This window comes from Papio anubis, chromosome 4 (genome assembly GCF_008728515.1).
Source record: "Papio anubis isolate 15944 chromosome 4, Panubis1.0, whole genome shotgun sequence".
Lineage (NCBI taxonomy): Eukaryota > Metazoa > Chordata > Mammalia > Primates > Cercopithecidae > Papio > Papio anubis.
The window spans coordinates 122,275,529-122,296,343 of record NC_044979.1 but is presented as its reverse complement, the minus strand read 5'-3'; positions in this window follow the sequence as shown (position 1 = coordinate 122,296,343).

The window sequence follows — 20,815 nt, the reverse complement described above, 5'->3', positions numbered from 1 at the left end:
AATCACAAGCTTTGATAAAATTCTTTTAATTATTTTATCCAACTCAATCAAGTTTGAGTTTGAGTTACTTTTGCATCCGTATTCCTACAGTTCTAATTACAGGGCATTTCTAATTATTAGAATACTTATATTTTGAGAGCCAAGAGTCATGAGAAACAATAAATGGGTTTGACAGACTAAATTCTAACAACAAATAAATAAAAAAAAATTAGAAATTTTTGCAAAAACAAAGGTGTGGTCAGTAGAATAATGCCCCCCTCCTCTGACAACCCCTGCCATGCCCTCAGATTTCTGTCCAGATCCCCATAACCTGTGAATACTTTATGCTACATAGCAAATGATACTTGAGATTGCTAATCAGCTAACCTTACCAAGAAGAGTATCCTAGCTTAGATTTTCTGGGTGGACCCAGTGTGAAACAAGGGCTTTAAAAGTGGGAGAGGAAGGCAAGCAAAACAGAATGGGAGATATGAGGACAGGAGCAATGCCAGAGAGATGAGGTGTGGGAGATACTGAACCAGTATTGCTGATTTTGTGGGTGGAAAAATGGGCCACCAGCCAGCCAGTGTGGCAGCTTGTGGAAGTTGGTAGATGCAAGAAAAAAACATTGTCCCTGAGAGCCTCCAGGAAGAAGCACAGCTCTACCAACACCTTGGTTTCAGCCCAGTGAGACCAATGTCTGCCATCTGACCCCCCAGAACTGTAAAATATTAAATTTGTCCTGCGTTTTTATCAGTTTTGTAAGTTTATATGCAAATATAGCCTATTTTTCAAGATGATGCACATCACTAGGTAAATTAGATTTGCTTGATGTATCCATATCTGTATCTATTATGTTAAACTGATGTCAAACTGGAGCAGCCTTCAAATTACAGGTCAAAGGGCCTGTCACTAGCAGGGCAAATGGTAAAAGGACACTAACTTACATGGGCTTCACATGGAGTTCATGTGTTTTTTCCTTTGAAGTACTTCATACTATGTTAGGGATAAGAGTAATGTTCTTCATTTTTCCTCCTGCATGAAACATCAATGCCTTTCAAGAACTGCTTTATTTTGATGGGATTAGAAAGGAATTATGCTGTGACTTTAATTTTCTCTAATTATTGACTACCTTAGTAGCTTTTAGCCAGGAAATTGTTATAGCAGCAAGAAACTAATACAAAAGAATTATAAAACACATCATGGTACAATATGATGCTTTGAACAATGATTAATAGAAATAAAGAGAGAACATTTTATTTGTCTCCTGTGGCAGGGTCCTTCCTCTCAGGATGGGTCAAGATCCATGATTCGGACTCATAGATATTAAAAGTAATCCCAGTACCCCACACGGTCCAGAATTGGACCTGGCCAACATGGTCTCTAAAATGTACATGAGTCCAGGCTTGGTTATAGTGCAAGGAAAAAAGGTATCGTCACAGCCTGGCAAGGGAAGTTAATGTGGGAGATGGAAGACACGGTGGGTACACCAGTAGCCCTCTGAAAGATGGGAATTCAGACACACATTGTGGAAAATGATGGCCTAGAAATAGAGGATCACATGCACTGCTTAAAGAAATCTCACAAAAGATGAAGTAACATAACTATTCCTTCTTGTGGAAAGGGTTTGAATGAAGTAAATAGAGAGCTGTGGAAGCAACTATCAGAAGAATCAAAAAGGAGCTGAGGGACTTGCCGCTGTGTGATGGAACACAGAGGGAAGGAGACAGCTGACTGCTGCTTTTATGCACATGCTTTCCCATAGGATTTGATATAGAAAAAAGTTTATACATTCATTTTATTAAAAGTCAATTTTTTTATAAATAAAATTCTGATTTATGCTTTTTGACAGAATTTTTTCGAGCCCATAAGTGAATAAGGATGAATTTGAGTCTCTCTGATAGCACTTACTATTAGTTTTAGCTTACATAAAGTATTATTTATTTTCCAAAAATAGGGACAAATAATAGGACTGACATAAATCACAGATATGTATATATCAAGCTATTATTTCCATATTGTGGCCAAACAATTGATGAAGGCAAAAGTCAAATCACAACACTTTTCTAATTCCATCAAAATAAAGCTGCATTTGAAAGGTATAGATATTTCATGTAATAGGAAAAATGAAGAACTTTACTGTGATCCATGATCTAGTATGAAGTACTCCAAAGGAAAGACCACATGAATGCCATGTGAAGCCCACGTACGTTAATGCCTTGTTACCATTTGCCTTGCTAGTGACAGGCCCTTTGGCGTATGATCAGTAATATGGAGGCTGCTCCAAGGGGTTTGTCATCCGTTTAACATGATACATATAGATACAGTTATAGATATATCATGCAAGTCTGATTTTCCTAGTAATGTAGATAATCCTGAAGAATAGGTTAAATTTGTACATAAACTTAGAGAACAGAAAAGAATAATATAACTTCAACTTTCCTTAGAGAGTAACAGGCCCTTGTAAATATTGATGACAAAGTATTGGTGCTAATGAAGTCAACATACTATTCTATACTGTGGCAACATAAAAGTGAATTTTGAACAATCTTTCATTAGGATATGCAATCCATGTCCCATCTCCTTGACTCTGGGTAGGTGTGCGACTGCTTTGATTAATTGAGAGTGACAGAAGTGGTGCTCTGTGATTATGAGGATAACTGATAAAATATCCTATATCTTCTTCCTGCAACTCTGGGAATGTTTTCTCTGGAAGGATCCGGTTCACATGAAGCAAGTCCAGCAGCTCTGACATTGCTGCTGTGGTTGTGAGTCCATAAGAAACCTCTTCTGTTTCACGCACACTCCTGGCTGAGCTCCAGCCTGCCAGGCAGCATCGTTTGGATACCAGATCAACAAGCCATTGTGGTTCAGCCCAGTTGAGCTTTCAGATTACTGTAGCCCCAGTCAATATCTGACTACAATTATGTGAGAGATCCTAAGCAAGAATTTTCCAGCTGAGCCTTTCATCACTGACAAAAATTTATCACTGAAAAAATTATGGACCAAGAAAAATGCCTATGTTGAGCTTGCTTTGTATAATTGGTGAAACAGTATTAATACCTAGAATATGAGTGTGCTTAGGAGTTTATTTATTTATACGTGTTGACATGGGTGAGAGAAGCAGAAGAACTCCAGGCAACCACACAACTTCACATTTTATTCCTTATTTATAGTATCACTTTTAAGAAAGTACCCTAGGTCTTCATTTTCCTCATTTCCCTATCTTCAAACAGGAGTTCATAATAATAAGCAACTCTCTAGATTTTTACAGTAATGAAATAGGATAGAACAAAATAAATCTCTTGGCCTTAGTGAAAGTCTAACACAGCCAGCCTCTATGGGAAGTTAATCAGGGCTCCTGAAACTTGCAGTTCTGGACCATGTGCTCACCAGATGCACAGAAGCTCCAGTGCTCTGCATTCAGAGAGGTGGAGAGAGGGAAGGCATTTTCCTTGGTATCCCTTCTCATTCTGAGGGCTTGTGATTTTACATTTTATTATGGTTATATGTCTTTGATTCTGCACTTGAAATCCTTGAAATAAGAAAGATATGAAAAATTTAAGGTTACCTATTATTATTTTTTCCTTTCATTAATACAGTAATTGAAAATGATTATACATTAAGAACAACTTTCTTCTTTACCAAGACAAAGTATCTCATTTAATAGATATGGGCAGTGCTTTATATAAACATTTACTGTGAGATTTTCCAACATAGATGAACAGTTAATGGTACTCTCTCCTGTGCAATCAAGAGTAATTATTCATTGCAACATGGCCTTCTGACATTTTCATTCAGAAAAAAATAGATAGGAAATTAGAATAGAAAAACTAAACTATAGTTATGAAATTACCCAGTAACAAAAACAAAGGGAAAATTCCAAGGAAAAGATAATCGTCATTTATTGAAAGAAATATTTTAATTTTAATGACTTTTTTTCATTGATACTTAAGAAAGCATCCATCTCAATTTGTTCTAAGATAGCTTTCGTGTGTGTGCGCTTTTTAGTTACTAGAAAATAGGTCAACTGTCAGTTCTTCTACAACTGTGTTTATAACGACACACAGGAACAGATTTTCTCTTTGCTTCCCCTATGATAAGATATAAAGTAAACCATGCATAGAAAGCACAGAAGTTACCCTCTAAAGAGCTTAAAGTATTAGCAAAACAGATTGTTTTTCCCAATGGCATGTTTCAACAAGCCAGGTACTTGCAAAATGTTGGTGTAAAGAACAGAAATTCACGTATATGTGCATTTGTGATGCTAAATACAAGCTTTTAAAATGTCTTGTAGATGACTCTTTATTAGTCAGAAGCGCTCACTGGGACAGTAACGCAATGCACCCTCTCTCAGAGCCAGATGGTTTAAGCTCCTCTTGGAAAATGAAAGGGAGTGAAGGGAAAGTCACAGTGGGCAGAGCTTGATAAAACATAAACAACCTCATAAAGAAGCATAAACTTCTTCACAAAAGGTAATTGGGGCAATGCAGCGAAGGAAATGTCAACCTGGTGTGATTTTTATGATGCAAAAAATAGGATATTATAACATGCAATCAACTGACAATGACCTGATATTTTGGAAGGTTAAGCATCCATTTGGACAACAATTCACTCATCTGGTTTAAAATTTGATGATCTGTTTTGTTAAGAATTACATAAATTGCTAAATTGATATAGGCCTAGTCAGAAACTTATCTAAATTAGGTTAGCACCTGGTGTATTCAAAGTGGTTAAACCATCAGACCAAGTCCCTAGAGAAAGCGGACTCATCTTTCCAAATCCAATTCAGATGCCAGCTCCTCTGGGAAGCTTTCCTCCCCTCTACAAACAAAACACTTTTAGCAATTCCTTTGTGGCAATTAAATGCATGATACCTCTTATTTAATAATTATAACTTGTTTTCTCTATCTCAAAAGTACTTCCTTGTATAATCTCACTAACCATGCAGAATTCTATTTCTCAGAGTTTTTATTTTCTAATAGATTTCCCAGTCTCTCTGTAGCATGACCTCTATCACACAGCTTATTTTTTCTACTTTGAATATTCTCCAGCTAATATTATGTTGAACTTACTTTGCCAGTAGTTCATAACATGAAAGATTCAATGTATTTAAATGACTGGTAAAAGTACACACACTCTTTCTTCCTTACATATTGTGACTGCAGCAAGAGAGAGCAGGGGAGAGCAGCTGAAGGAGTCAGATGGGTAGACAGCACACACAGCATGGTGGCTGCAGTGTGGAGGGACTGGGTGACCAGAGGACCACAGGAAAAGGGAGGTAGAGGACAGGCAGGTAGGTAGATCAACAGATAGACAGAAAATAGATAATTCACAATTCATTCATAATTCATAACTAAATCATGGATCAGCTTACACATAATCTGGAAGAAATATTCTTAATACAGACCATGGCCAAACACAGTAAATTATGTTTTCTAAAAGATAATTGTTAACTTTGCTAACTATAACTCCCAGATCATTAATGTAAAAATGAAAACATGAGGAAATTTTCAAACAATGAAATAAAAACTGCATAATATAAGATCGGAAAAGTAACACCAAACATATTGCTCATGACAACAAGTGTCAGAGGGCTAATCTGAGAATAGGTCAAATTAGTTACTTACTCTTAAAGCAGATTCAAATAGTAAAAACAAAATAACAGTGTCAGGTAAAAAATGAAACATTGATGAAAGATATAACAGATGATTACAAAGAATATTACCATAGATATGAACATATTTTAAGCACAAATATACAGAGGCTTTAACCAGATAAAACAAGAAATGAGACAAAATAGTTATGAAAATATATAAACAGAGTGATCTATTTAAATGGATGGAGAGAAAGAGACAGAGGACAGTGAGGAAATTTAACATTTTTTTTATGGTTTCTTGCTTTGTTCAAATTCCAGTTCTTTAATCCCTGTATGACTTGGACAAGTTATTAAAATTCCTTTTGTCTTTTTTTTCTTCTATCAAGTAGAGTTGAAAATAACTTCTACTTTATAATTATAAATATTTTAAGGAATAAATGTGATAACTCATAAATTCTGGGTTAGTATAAATCATAGCTTATATTGTTTAATAAATAATAGCTAGTCATAACTGTATTTATACATATATAGAGAGAGAGAAAGAGAGAGCCATAAATGTGTTTGTGTGTGTGTGTATATAGGCACTGTTAATGCCCAAGTCATTAACAGTGTTTCTCTCTTGATACTAGGATTTGGATAATGTTTTTAAAATTATTTGTGTAAATCTTGAGAAAAAGTTTAAAAAACAAAGATGTATTCATTTATTTCCAATTTTTGCCATACAGGGATTATGGGGGAAACAATTAAAAATGACATACTTATAGAAAATTATTGAGAAAGTCAATTAATTTTGTTCCATGGTTAAAAAAAAAAAAAAAAAAGATAAGATTAGGTGAACTTCTATGGAACTTTGTACCTATATGAATTGCCATACTTTAAGCTCCAGTAAAATTTTCCACAGAACAGAAATCTTTTTTTTTTTTTTTTTGCCTTGCACTTGATAGGAGTTCATAACAGATATGTCTGGGACTTCACTACTGTTCCCTGTTACATTTCAGCACCAATCATCCTTTGCATATATCTTAAGTTGAAAAGTCTGTAAAGGAAGCACACATTTTTTTCCATTAAGTTTTTCCTTAGAGTTTCTGAAGCTCTATATGTGTTCAGCCTACTTGCCTCTGCTTTCAGTATTTCAGGCCAGCTGCCACTAGGACAAATGAAGTGCATTCTTTGGAAGCAGTAGAGAGCAAATGTAGCTTTCACTGCCAGCACAGTAGAGCATTTTATATGGGGCTTGGAGTGAAAATGCTCTTGTAACTGCATACATTGTAATTCTATCAATCAGCTGAAGTAGATATGTGGTGTTTTAAGTATGATTTCAAGAGGAAATTGCAGCAATAATTAATGATGCTACTTTTAGCTCTAAATTTTGCATACAAAACAGTCATCATGAATTTGTATGTAGGTTAAAATACGATAGGTTGTTTTATACATAGGGTGGTATGTATAAGGAATTGGTGTCAAAAATATTTATGAAGATTTAAGTAATAATATAAGCAAGAATAATAGATATTATACTGTTAAAAGAGCCAGATGGTAGATTTATACACAACTACATTACTAATTGCATTAAACACAAATAAATCTGCGAGTTAAAGACCAAGATTGTCATACTAGAATTTTACAAATTTATAACTGTCAATTTGCATATAAAACCCACTCCAAATACAAGGAATCAGTCATATATGTTGAAAAGGAAGAGAAGGTAAAGACATATGCCATAAACATTCTCTCCCAAAGTAGACTTTACGGGCAACTCATTACCATAATTGAAGAGAGATATTTCACAATGATTAATTGTCAATTTAATAAGAGAAAGATATGCTAATCCTAAACTTTCGTATGTCTAAAACCATAACATAATTTTAACATACAAATCAAATATCACATACTCAAAGAAGAAATAAACACATTTGCTACCATAATAACTGACAAAATGAGAAGAAAAAAATTGTAAGAATGTAGAACATTTGAATGATTTTGAGCAACATGACTTAACGTACTTTAACAACTTGACTTTATTGCTAAAAAAAAATAGGAAAAATAGTACTTCCAGAATAAATACACACTTTTTTCAATGCACATGAAAAATTTAATGATGTTATGTCCTGGGCAGGAAAGCAAGCAAGCTTTAGTTAATTTAAAACCTTTAAAATCATGAAGTGTATATTTCTGACCTCTTTGGAAATTAATGTCCAAAAATAGAAATCAAAATTTTCTAACCATATGCAAAATTATATATATACTCCTTGGCTGGATGCAGTGGCTCATGCCTGTAATCTCAGAACTTTGGGAGGCCAAAACAAGATGATTTCTTGCATCCAGGAGTTCAAGACCAGCTTGTGCAACATAGTGAGATCTTATCTCTACAAAGAATTAAAAATTAACCAGGCTTGTTGGTGGATGCCTGTAGTCCCAGCTACCCAGGAGACTGAGGCAGGAGGATTGCATGAACCTGGGAGGTTGAGGCTGCAGTGAGCTGTGATCACACCACTACACTCCAGCCTGTGCAACAGAGTGGGACGTTGTCTCAGAAAACACAAAATGATAATAATACCTACACTTCTCAATAACCCTTATGTCAGTTAGAGTGTCACAGTGGATAGATGATATCTCAGCTGAATAAAAATGAAAATAAGACATATCAAAATTCATGAAATTCATTTAGGCAGCCTTAAAGAAATAAATAATTGTTTTAAGGGCATGTGTTAAATGAAAGAAGATAAAAGTCAATAATTTAGATTCCATCTAAAGAAGTTAATAAAGGAACAGCAAATTGAACTCTAAGAACATAGAAACAAATAAAAATAGGGACTCGAGTAATAAATCAAAAACAACAAAATAAAATAAATAGAAAAGGGATAATGGACAATAGTTTAACAATAAAATAGGTTTTTTCTTTGAAAGCTGAATCAAATTGAAAATCCCCTAGCAACTCCAAAGGGAATAAGAGAAAACATTCAAATTAGCAGTATCAGTAAGGATTAGAAAATCACTGCAAATACTAAAGATGTTAAAAAGACAATAAGATACAACTGTATGCAAATTTCAGATAAAACTAAAATATTTCTTGAAAAACACAATTTTCTAAAATTGATATGTGATGAATTAGAAAATTTTAAAGAAATTGAATCAGTAATAGAAAAATATTCTCAGAAAAAAAATCCAGTCCTAGTGGCTTCTTTGGTGAATTTTCACAAACATATAAGAAAAAAATAAGGAAAATCTTATGTAAATTCTGCCATAGAATAGAAATACTAAAGCAAGCCCAGAAATATGCACAAATACTATGTGTCAATTAAAAATAAAAGTAATAATAATAAAGAAATGATTTAAAAAATTCCCAGTTCATTTATAAGGACATATTAATTATAAAACCTGACAAGAACATCATAATACAGGAAAGTTATGCACTAGTATCTCTTATAATTTAGATGGAAAAAAATCTAAAAAGCTATATATTGAATCAAGAAATATACAAAAAGTAAAATGTATTATGATAGTTTAGGGTTTTACCCCAGAAATGCAAGATTACAAAATTGTTGCAATACATAAAAACTATGACCAAAAGAAAAACAGGCCGGGCAAGGTGGCTCACATCTGTAATTCCAGCACTTTGGGAGGGAGAGGCAGGCGGATCACAAGGTTAGGAGATCGAGTACATCCTGGCTAAGACGGTGAAACCCCGTCTCTATTAAAAATACAAAAAATTAACCAGGCGTGATGGCAGGCACTCATAGTCCCAGCTTCTCGGGTGGCTGAGGCAGGAGAATCACTTGAACCTGGGAGGCAGAGGTTGCAGTGAACCAAGATCGTGCTATTGCACTCCAGCCTGGGCCACAGAGCGAGACTCCATCTCAAAAAAAAAAAAAAAAAGGAAAAAGAAAAACAAATATATTTGACTCAATATGTGCAGAACAATATGATACAATAACATTTCTCAAGTAAACAGTTTTAAAACTCTCCACAAGCTATGAATACAAGAACACTTTCTAAATATGATAAATGTCATTTACACAAAAGTTTCTAGAGATAAAATTATACCAAATAGCAAAGTAGTGGATATGTTCCCCCTGAATAAGAAAAGATGTCCACTATCATCTATGTCTATGCATTGTCTTGGAGGTTCTAGCCGATTCAGTAAGGAGAGAAAACAGTATAAAATTGGAGTGTAAATAATGCAGATATTTTTCACAGATGATAATACTGTGTGTGTAGAAAATCAAAAACAATGCACCAAACTACAAACTAGTACCCATAGTAAGCGATTTTGCAAGTTTGCTGAATTCAGATTCAATGTACTAAAATAAATTGTATTCCTATATGTTAGCAGCAAACAACTGAAAATATTATATTTGAAAACACTATTTACTGTAGTATAAAAATGCAGCTACTTAGGAATAAATCTAATTGAGAATTTATAATACCTCTACACTGAAAACTATAAAACTATAAAAATCTCAGTTAGAGAAATAAAAAACCTAAATAAATGAAGGAATGCATGTATGTTCACAGAACAAAAACTCAGTACTAAACTGCAATTTATACTCAAACTGATCTATTGATTCAGTACAACTCCCAGAAAATCTCAGCAGGTATATTTTTGTAAACTGATGACCTGATTCTCAAATATATATGAAAATGCAATGACCTACAGTAGGTAAAGCAATACCAAAGAAGAAAAAAAGCCTAAATACCTTATCTCCCATATATCACCACTTACTGTAAAGCTTAAGTAGTTTTTTGATATTGATGCAAAAAAAAGAAAGAAAGAAAAAAAAAAAAAAAGAAGAGGTCAAAGGAATAGAGTAAGTAATTCAGAAATAAACTTACAAATGTTTGATGACCTGATTTAAGACAACGACCTTGCTGCATTTCAGTGAGAGGATAGCCTTTTCAATAAATAGTGCTGGGTCAATTGAATACCTATATGAGAGGAAAACAATTACCTTAATTTTAAGCATGCAAATAAATAATTTGATATCAATCACATACCCGAAACAATCAAGCTTGAAAAAAAAGATAGGAAAATGCTTCCAAGAATTCAGAAAGGCTATGATTTTTAACAGAATACAAAATTGTAAAAGCTATGAATTGCACTGAATTAAAAATCAGACTTTTGTTCATGAAATGAGAAAGAACGCAAGAAAATCTATAAGCCATAGACTGAAAGAAGATATTCATAATGCATACCTGACAAAATAACTCACAGCTAGGCTACACAAAGAAATCTTACAAATGGTTTTTTAGATACACATAACCAAATTTAAAAAAAAAAAACAAAAACAGGAAACAACTTGAAATAGACACTTCACAAAGTGAATTTCAAAATGTTGAATAAACGCAAATAGGCTCACTGTCACTAGTTCTTAGAGAAATGCAAATTAAACACCATTAAATACCATGACCCACCAACTAGAATAACTAAAAGTAAAAACACTTACCATAGCAAGTGCCGGTGTGGATATAGAGCTACTTGTACTCTCTTACACTGTTGATGGAAGATTATTGTTGGAAACTATCTTGCAGTACCCAGTATAGCTAAACATAAGTATACCCTATCACCTTGCAACTCAACTTCTTGGTATGTAATGAGGTTTCTGTCCACCAAAAGACATGTTCATAGAATCTTTATTTTTTATAGCCCCGAACTGGAAACAGTTCAAACATCCATCAATTGTCGAATGGGTATATAAATTATAGTATGTTCATTCAGTGAAATTCAATAAACAAATTTTAAAAAGTTGAAACCTGTATCAGCTCTCTGCTTAAGTGCTACAGATTGGGTATCCCTTATCTGAAATGCTTAGCACCAGAAGTGTTTCAAAATTTTTATTTTTATTTTTCAGATTTTAGAATATTTACATTATACTTACTGGTTGAGCATCCCAAATCTGAACATCTAAAACCTGAAATGCAACAAAGAGCATTTCCTTGAACAAGTACGAGGAAAACCTCATGACAGCATTTCAGAATTTTGATTTTTAGGTTTGTGATGCTCAACCTGTATATCAATATACCTGTATCTCTATCTATCCATTTATCTCTCTACTATATTTACGTATATGTGTATACCAATGTTCCTCAACTTATAACAAATTTATGTCCTGATCAACTCCATTGTAAGTTGAAAATATCCTAAGTCAAAAATGCATATAATACTCTTAACCTACCAAACATCATAGCTTAGCCTAGCCTACCTTAAAGTTGCTCAGAACACTTACATTAGCCTATAGTTGACAAAACCATCTAACAGAATGCCTATTTTATAATCAAGTGTTGAATTGATTGTGTAAATTCACTGGCCAAGGAAAAGATCAAAATTTAGAATTTGAAGTACAGCAAAATCACAATGGTTGCACCATCATAAAGAGGAAAAGGTATAAGTTGAACCATTATAAATAAGGCACCTTCTGTATATATGTGTACAGATGTGTGTGTATATAAATGTCTCCTTATCTATATGTATTTATTTATTTGAGATTATTATTTTTTAAATTAGCTTGTAAAGCTATTAAGGAGAGAATCTCCCTTTAGGTAATATACTAGTCTTATGACATGAAAGAGTACTTGGATTCAGAATTTTGAACTATTACAAACTATTTGTGGTTAATTTGGAAATTCACTACCCAATCACCAACAGTTACTTCAAAAAAAATTAACTGACATTTGACAGAAACCTGATGCTGAGAACAAGGAAATGAAGACTTATAGAATTATGCATTTGTTTTCTTCACCCTATCTTCATTATTGATATTAATGAATCAAACTCTTGTCAGAAAATAAAATTAATTATTAGCTCTAAATAATATCTTTTCCTACCAAGAGTAACAGTTTTAGAGAAGAGATTTAGTACAAATACAAACTTTTTACAGTATTTCTCCCAGTGAAAATGTTCCAAAGCTACTAGTATTAAAGCATATGCCATAGGAAAAGTGAAGGTGAAAATCTAATTAAAATATTTGTGCCAAACATAACTATCTCTGGTAGAGCATTTCTGTACAATGCAGATATTTCCTTGACATGCTTTCTTTATGATGAAGAGGATGTGCAATTAAAGTGAAAAATCACTGTGGTTTTCCTCACTAATTTTAATGATTGTTCCCAAGTGAGCAGGCTAAATAAGTGATACTATTTGTAGACAGGCTAAATAGATTATGGATATGCAATCATATAACTGGCAGTCTATTTGGGAGGTGTAGCCAAATCTTCATTTATTTGTAATAAGTCAGAGAACACTAAGATTATTTGATAAAATTATCTTAATTCTTGTCTCCTAACCTCTCATTTGAAAAACAAGGAAATGAATCCAGAAATGTGAAACGTATTTCATAAGGTATTTCATCCAGTATGGTGGATTATAGAGACCCAAAATTGTGTTTTGAAATAGTAATGGTAGATAACACAAGACCCACCTCTCTCTCTCTCACAAGCACACACCAGAACCAGTCAGCTATCCCTTCTGAAGGAATTCTAAAAAGCCATTAGCTAAAAATACAAAGAGTTTTAGTAAGGGGAAAAAGATCTGTAAAAATTTTATTACACCGTTGGTCTTGCTGGCTATGTTGCTTCAGGTAGCTATATGTCTTCAGGTTGACATTTTAAACAAGTTTGTAGAGCAACTGTTTTCTGAATTGCAATTCACGGGCAATTTCTCCATTCTACAAATGTAGCAATTGTGCCACTGCCTTGGTTAGAATAGGATGCACAAAGAGAAGAGCCCTGTGAAAACAAGAACTCTATGAGCAACTTTGCAGCAATAGAGATGCAGAACTACCTAATCCATGCTTGTGTCTAACCACGGGTACTTACCTACGGGGCCTGTCTTACATGAAAAGACCATGGGAATTTCTACCCACCAATTAAGTAAATGATAAAGTTAGAGGTGCGATACTGTTATGAAAATACACTTTGTTATACTTACATTTATTTTTATCATCTATTGAATGATTGATTATGTAACATCAGGAATATGTATATTTGTTTTGCCTTAAACATTGAAATCATTTGTAGAGGTCACAAAAAATCATAAAAGGAGATGATCAATGTGTTCACTTTGCAGATTTCACTGGAATCAACTTTAAAAGTTCTTTCACATTATTTATGAAATGAAAATACTTGAGTTTTCTTGCAGTTCAGTAATTTTCATTAAGGAATGTAAATATCTGTATGCCATCACATTCTCTTTCTGCAGGCAAATGCATACAAGAAGCCTAATTAAACTTTAAAAACTTGCTTGGTACCTTTTTGTTGTGTGAGAAAGTGACACCCACTTATGAAACTCTTTTTCTGTATATCCTGGAATTAGCTAGGCCTTAAGTAAGTTCTCTCCTTAAATATTAAAAACAACCCCATGAGGACACTATTACTACAGTTATTATCCCAAGTTATAACTTATGAGGACTCTATGACTTCTGTTATTATTCCCAGTCTGCAAATGAGGAATAGGTATGCTAAGTACTCAAGGGCCAGGCAACTAGTGGGAGTCTGAACTGAAATTCCCATCCACCATATCTCATTGCAAGGCCCAAGGTGTTCATCACTATTTGACAGTGTGACACCACAGAAAACTTAAAAGCAAAACAAAAGCAGATTTTACCAAATACTGCTGTGTTATGCATCAGCTGAGCTAGGATTACAATGCTTGAGCTCCACCATTCAATATTACGTTGTCCCTACCAGAACATGAATTCCAATGACCACATTCATCTCAGTGACTGCACTTGCTGTTCCTTTAGGATGCACCAAGTCCCTTCTGATGAATATATCTTCCTTCCTATTTATTAATGCAGTCATTCTTGTGTTGCTAAGCTGAAGGGCTAGCCTGTCTGTTTAAGTTAATCACGAATCTCTCTCTCCTTTAATCCATGTGGTTTGTTTTTTGTTTTAGATCTCCAAGTTCAAGCTTTTTTCTAAATTCTCACTGGCTCTTTGATGTAGCTACTGCATACCTGCTAGAGGATTTACTGTGCTTCAGAGAACATGATAGCAGAGGTAGAAACTCCATGCAGCGGAATCTAATGCCCTGCATCGTTTTATTGTACTGGGCTTCCTTCCAATTCATTGACTAATTAATAACGCTGCTAAGTTTTATTTTCAGATTTATCTTGAACATTATGAGTTTATGAACATGGTCTATATTATGTAAAAGTTAATATTTGTACCGTCCTACTTCTATCATAAGGCACCCTCACATGTACGTTCTTATTTATTCTCTCAACAATTTTTTGCGGGAGGTACCACCATTTCAGTTTTACAGGTGACAAATGCAGCCTCAGACAATATCTGAGAGATGATGTGCTGCCTTCTTTAAGACCTGTCTCTTCCCCAGCCTTCCCAACTTCATTCCCCTCTTCTACGCAGTGGGAATAATATTGTCAGGTGGAGTTGTTGGCAGCCCTTAGTAAAATATGTCTATAGCGTGCCCAACACATTGCATTCAAACAGAACCTGGCACATAGTATAGGCAAATAGATATAGATAGATAGTATAGGCAAATAGATCATCATTGTGATCAAATTAATATATTATCGTAATAAACAGCAAGGAAAGATTAAAACTCAGGTTTTTCGGCTCCAAACCTAAAATGCACTGTGCTAAACTCGTGAAGCCCTTTAAAAATGAAACGTTCTGCTATTTCAAACATATAAATTTTAGAGACAATAGGCAATGGTAATTTGAAAGTTACATATTTTTAGTTTCTGATATAATTAACAAGTCTTGTGATGCATCGTTCGATCTGAATTATTCCACAGTGAGAACATCCGGAGTCCCTGTGACTGTTTTCATTAACTTTGTTAATGACCCTGCCCCTAAATCTCTACAGAGAATGTGGTCTTGATGAGCAGTGATTTCATCATGGCCTAATAAAAATAATAGTAGAGGAAGTTGATAGATGTTAAAGTTATACAATGATTCTCTATATTATCTACCTTTTGTTTTCTTAACTACAAGTATTTTTGGAAATATATCATTCTCAGCAACATGATCTATTAGTATCTGTCTGGGCTTCCTTGAAATTACAATGAGTCCAATGTGATGGATCCTTTGTATAATGTGATTTTAAGCTGGTTGATGTAAATTCATGTATAGCTGCTATCTTTATGAATATCTAGTGAAAAATATTTACTTTCCATAATGTCTACACGTGGAATGGTATTTACTGTTCTTTCCTTTGATGTTTCCCTAAGCATTATTTGGAAAATACTAAGATTTCATTAGCTTGAAAAATGATCTTTGCTTACAGCGATTTGTAGAGAAAAAAGTTTCTTCTTTTCTGCAAATGCTTTGGATAATATATTTGATACTGTTTAAGAACAAAGCGTTCAAAATACGGCATACGAAATAAGGGCTAGTAAGCAGTTGAAAGATATTTTAAAAAACTCATTTGAAGTCCACAGCATTCAAAATCAGACTTAATTAGATTGGATTTATCATTCAGAAAATGGAAGTAATTCTAGCATATTGCATTATCTAATACTTTATACCCAGTACTGTTATTATTGAACATATCAACTGCCATGAAATTCACCATATATATATATGTGACAATTTTTTAAATAACCATTTATCAACTATTTTAACCAGGCTAGGAATATAATACATTTAGGAATATTTCTCCTATAGCTCACAAGATTTTCATTTTCATTGCAAAGATTTTTTTAAGAGGAACTATTGAAAATTTAATGTAGCAAGTATGACTAATCAAACAGATAGCTTTTCTCCTTGGAAGAAGTGTGTTATTCATATTTCAGAAATGGGAAGCTAGCTATTGCATTTCTAAGGATGCTCTTTTCCTAAATCCAGGGTCTGAAGGTGTCCCTGAAGTTGAACTGACAAGAAATTCCCCACAGTCAATTCATCTGTGAAATAAAATTCAGGAAGGCAGGGATGAGCAGACAGGGAAGGCTGTGGGAGCGGCAGTGGGCTAGGACAATGCTGTTGTCCCAGGGACAGAGACACAGGCACTGTTGGCCCCACAAGAGCAGGGTCAATCACGGGATGCCCATGGGGGTGCCTGGGGCAAATGGCATTACACTGCCCTCCCCAGCTCTTCCCAACCTAATCTCCACAATCCCAAGACTGAGCAAGAGAATTCCATCTTGCCTTCATAGCATAAAAGAGGTAAAGAGTTCCAAAACAGGTAGCGACACCATTCAGCATCAAGGGAAAAGGCTGAGAAACATCCACACAATGAGGCGGGGTCATTTCTTTTAGAACTTTGGAGCAGGAGGGCTTGCCACCTGACCCTCATCGTCACCATCTTCACGCCCTCTGAAAGAAGACAAATGGGGCTTTTCACTTAAAGCCACGCTTACTTTGATTTTAAAAAAAATGACATTTCTTATAAACGGCATTGAGCAATGTATGTGGCTTACATATCATAAGGAATTCTGAGAATGGAAAAGGGAATCCTGGAGATCCCCTTAGCCCTCATGTCCTCAAATGCACTTCATGTTTTCACTGGGGCCTGAGCACACGGAGACATTCACTGAAAAAAAGAAAAGAAGAAACAACCAACAAACAGAAACGATTTTCAGTTGACAGTGCTGTATTTTCAAGGAATTGCGAAGTACTCTAAGTTACTGAAAGAGCAGTGTTACTATCTAATGTCCATAAAAGATTTTAAAATAAAAGTCAATATAACTTTCATTTACAGAATTCAACTTTATTTGTTGTTTGTTGTTGTTTCATAGTTTCATGTTTTCTATGAGGTGTTTAGGCAAAGGTGTACGAAAATATCTTTCAGATTGTTCTGATCGTAATGCTCCACCATTTACTGGGACTGAGAACTTTCTTGGTCTTTGTTTAAATGTGCAGCTGGCTCCCAGAGGTAGCTCTGATTATTTGTCTCTGATCCCTCCTTGCAGGTTCTCCTGGGAAGCCCCACTCGGGCCCCAGGCTTTGAGATTTCCCTGTGCTTTCTCACAGCTGCAGGCTGACCAGTTCCTACTGATGCTGAGGTTGCCCTGGTATAAAAACCTTCTGTGTAGTGCACGCACCTACAGATAGTACTGGATTCTGATTCTCTCCTGCTAGGAATTCTGCTTTCATCTCGGACTATGGACAACCAGCTCACTTCTTGCCACAAGATCAGTGAGCTGAATTTTTCTGATTCCTTTTCATCCAAGATAAAACAACAGCTTCCTTATTCCAAGATCTAGGGCAGGATCACAATTTCTAGTGCCCAGGAAGGGACCTATATCCCCATCTGTCCTACTAATTACATAATGTGTGTGTGTCTGTGTATATGTATGTACACACGTGGCATGCGTGTGTGTGTGCATGTATAGAGGATCTTCAACCAATTAGAGCAATTTGGCTTCAGCTACACAACTGCTATGCATCCCCCATATTTTTCAATCATGTGGAAATTCCCCTTCTTGCTTTCAACTTTAGTTATGACCTATTTGTCTAAATGTTAAGGAATAGGATGTATATGCTCTGATGGGTTACACGCCTCAGTCTTTTCAGCATAAATGACCAGAACCCTATTGAGCATGTTTACATTTATTTAATGTGAGAATAATTCAGAATTGTCTACTTAGGACCTGTCCTCTGCTTTTCAGTTAGGGCCATGGTAGCTACACACATGAATTACAAAGCCTAAGGTGCTATCTTTTTCTTGTTGTTCATTTTATGACAAACTATAGCTAAAAATGATTTATTTCTTGAAAATGTGCTTGGAAAATTATGAGCTTGACACAATTTTCTAGGAAAAAATATATTTGGCTAACGTCTCTATTTTTCTCTAATTAATAGTCTATTCAAATTGTCTCTTTGGAGTCAAGTTATACAATGATTCATTTTGCTCAGATTTCTAAAACTTTTGGCAGAATAGTGTACATATTTCATTGCTATTTTTCAAATATCCCCTGTAATTGCTGTTATTTTCTCATTTCTAATTTTTCCATAAATAATTTATTTTTCTCTCTGTGCAACAACTCATTTTTACTTTAAAGTATATATATTTTTCTTTTGATTATGCTTTTCTTTAAAATTTGATATGCAATTTTAATGTAAGTATTAAAAGTAAAAACTAAATAACTTCAAATGGAAGTATGTGCATAATAAAGTAAATGCCTTACCTGTAATACAGCAAGCCTATACTTTTATGGTATTACATGCATACTTTTAATTAAAACATATAAAAAATAAAAAGCTTTTCATATAAATGTACCAAATATAAAGAAACATAAAAGCCAAATACTCTAGGAGTATATATATATACATACACACACACACACCACACACACACACATATATATAGCTTAATGTGTCTATTCTTGAAAATATGCAATAAAGCTACTCTTATGGCCGAATTATCAATTTCTCAATTCATTTCTTGTTGTTTCCATGTATGACTTGAAGCTCTGATTTGAAATCATTAAAGATCCTGAATATTATGTCATCTTGAGAAATCAAATAGTTTTTCAATATGAATATATTACTTGTTGGCTTTTCACTTTAAGCTTGGATTGTGTTTTCTCTACATTAATTTAGCTACATTTACTCCTGCTGTTAGCAATTGATGTGTTATATATCTCTTCCATTCCTCTACTTTCAAACTATTTGTGTGGTTTATAGTATGTCTCTAAAACACAGAAAACAGCTAGATATTTATTTTTTTTCAAAATCAGTGATTATCTTGGCTGGGCACAGTGGCTCACGCCTGTAATCCCAGCACTTTGGGAGCCTGAGGCAGATGGATCACGAGGTCAGGAGATTGAGACCATCCTGGCCAACATGGTGAAATCCCATCTCTACTAAAAATACAAAACTCAGCTGGGTGTGGTGGCAGGAACCTATAGTCCCAGCTACTCAGGAGGCTGAGACAGGAGAATTGCTTGAACCCGGGAGGCAGAGGTTACAGGGAGCCAAGATCATGCCACTGCACTCTAGCCTGGGAAAGAAGAGTGAGACTCCGTCTCAAAACAACAACAACAACAACAAAAAAAACAATGACAAAGAAATCAGTGATTTTCTTTTAAAAGGAAGGGTAAATCTATCACATATTTGGGTTAGCTTATCTTTCTTGATATTTTACTTTACGTGCTATGTTTTGTATGTTTTATTTAATATCCATTTCCTCCATTTTTCCTGCCTTGTTGAGTGTCTTGACTATTAACCTTTCTCCCCCAATTTTTTCTAAAAGTATGCACATTTTTCAGGTTAGTGTTTATTCTTAAATATTAACACATATCTTTACATATACTTCATATTTCTAGATGGAATTAGTGTTTGCATTTTTTAAATAGATAGCCCTATGAGGTTGTATTCCCTGTCACCATTCTCCACCATACTTGTGCACCAGCTCCATCACACATATTTGTATTCCAAATTCCTATCTGCCATTCATATATTAGCATGTACCAGTCAAACACAAGTTCTACACAGCAGCAGAGATACATGCGTATATTTAGTGCACATTTTTACTCTAAATTTCACATCTTCAAGTTTTAAATGTTCCTCCCTTCCTTTGTGTCTTTTGCCCATTTTCTGCGTTTCTTCCTTCTGTAATTCCTAACAAATGTTGTACTTTCTGATATACTACCTGTGTCGTATATATTCTAAGACACTACACCTTTGCTCTGTATTAAATAATCAGCTTAATCACCACAATTCCTTGTTGTCTTTGCTCCTGCATCTATTAAGCTAATCAGCTCATCTACTGAGGTTTTTAAAATCAAATGATTAAATTTACGTGCAAATTTTGTTTTTGATTTATGCTCAATTTATTTAAATATATAACATGAATTTCTTAAAAGCGTAAATTTTAATATCAGTCTTCTGATTCCTTCATTAAATCTGTTTCTTCAGGTGTTAGTTCTCTTTACTGACTTGTTTTCATTTCTCATGGTATACACTTTCCTCAAATATTGAGTGATCTACATGGTTGTCTGCTCAACTTTGTATTTAAAGATCACCGTTCCACTTCCTGCTATGCTTGTTTATCCTCTTTCCAGTATTTGCAATTAGGAAGTGAAGAGAGTTAAGCTGACTTCTTCTCTGGCATGACAGGTTTTCTGCTCCCTGTAAGGTGTGAGTCCCTCCCGGCCTTTGTTGTCCCTGTACACGTTGTTCTATTTGCACACAAAAGCCACTCTTTAGCATCAGTGGCTGATGAGGCTAATAGGCCTCTGTACTGGAAATTGATTTTCTTTCCTCAAAAAATATCTCAAAGCTCCCTTCAGTATCTTTTAACTCTGAGCTTGTGGCTCCCTGGCATCACTCTTG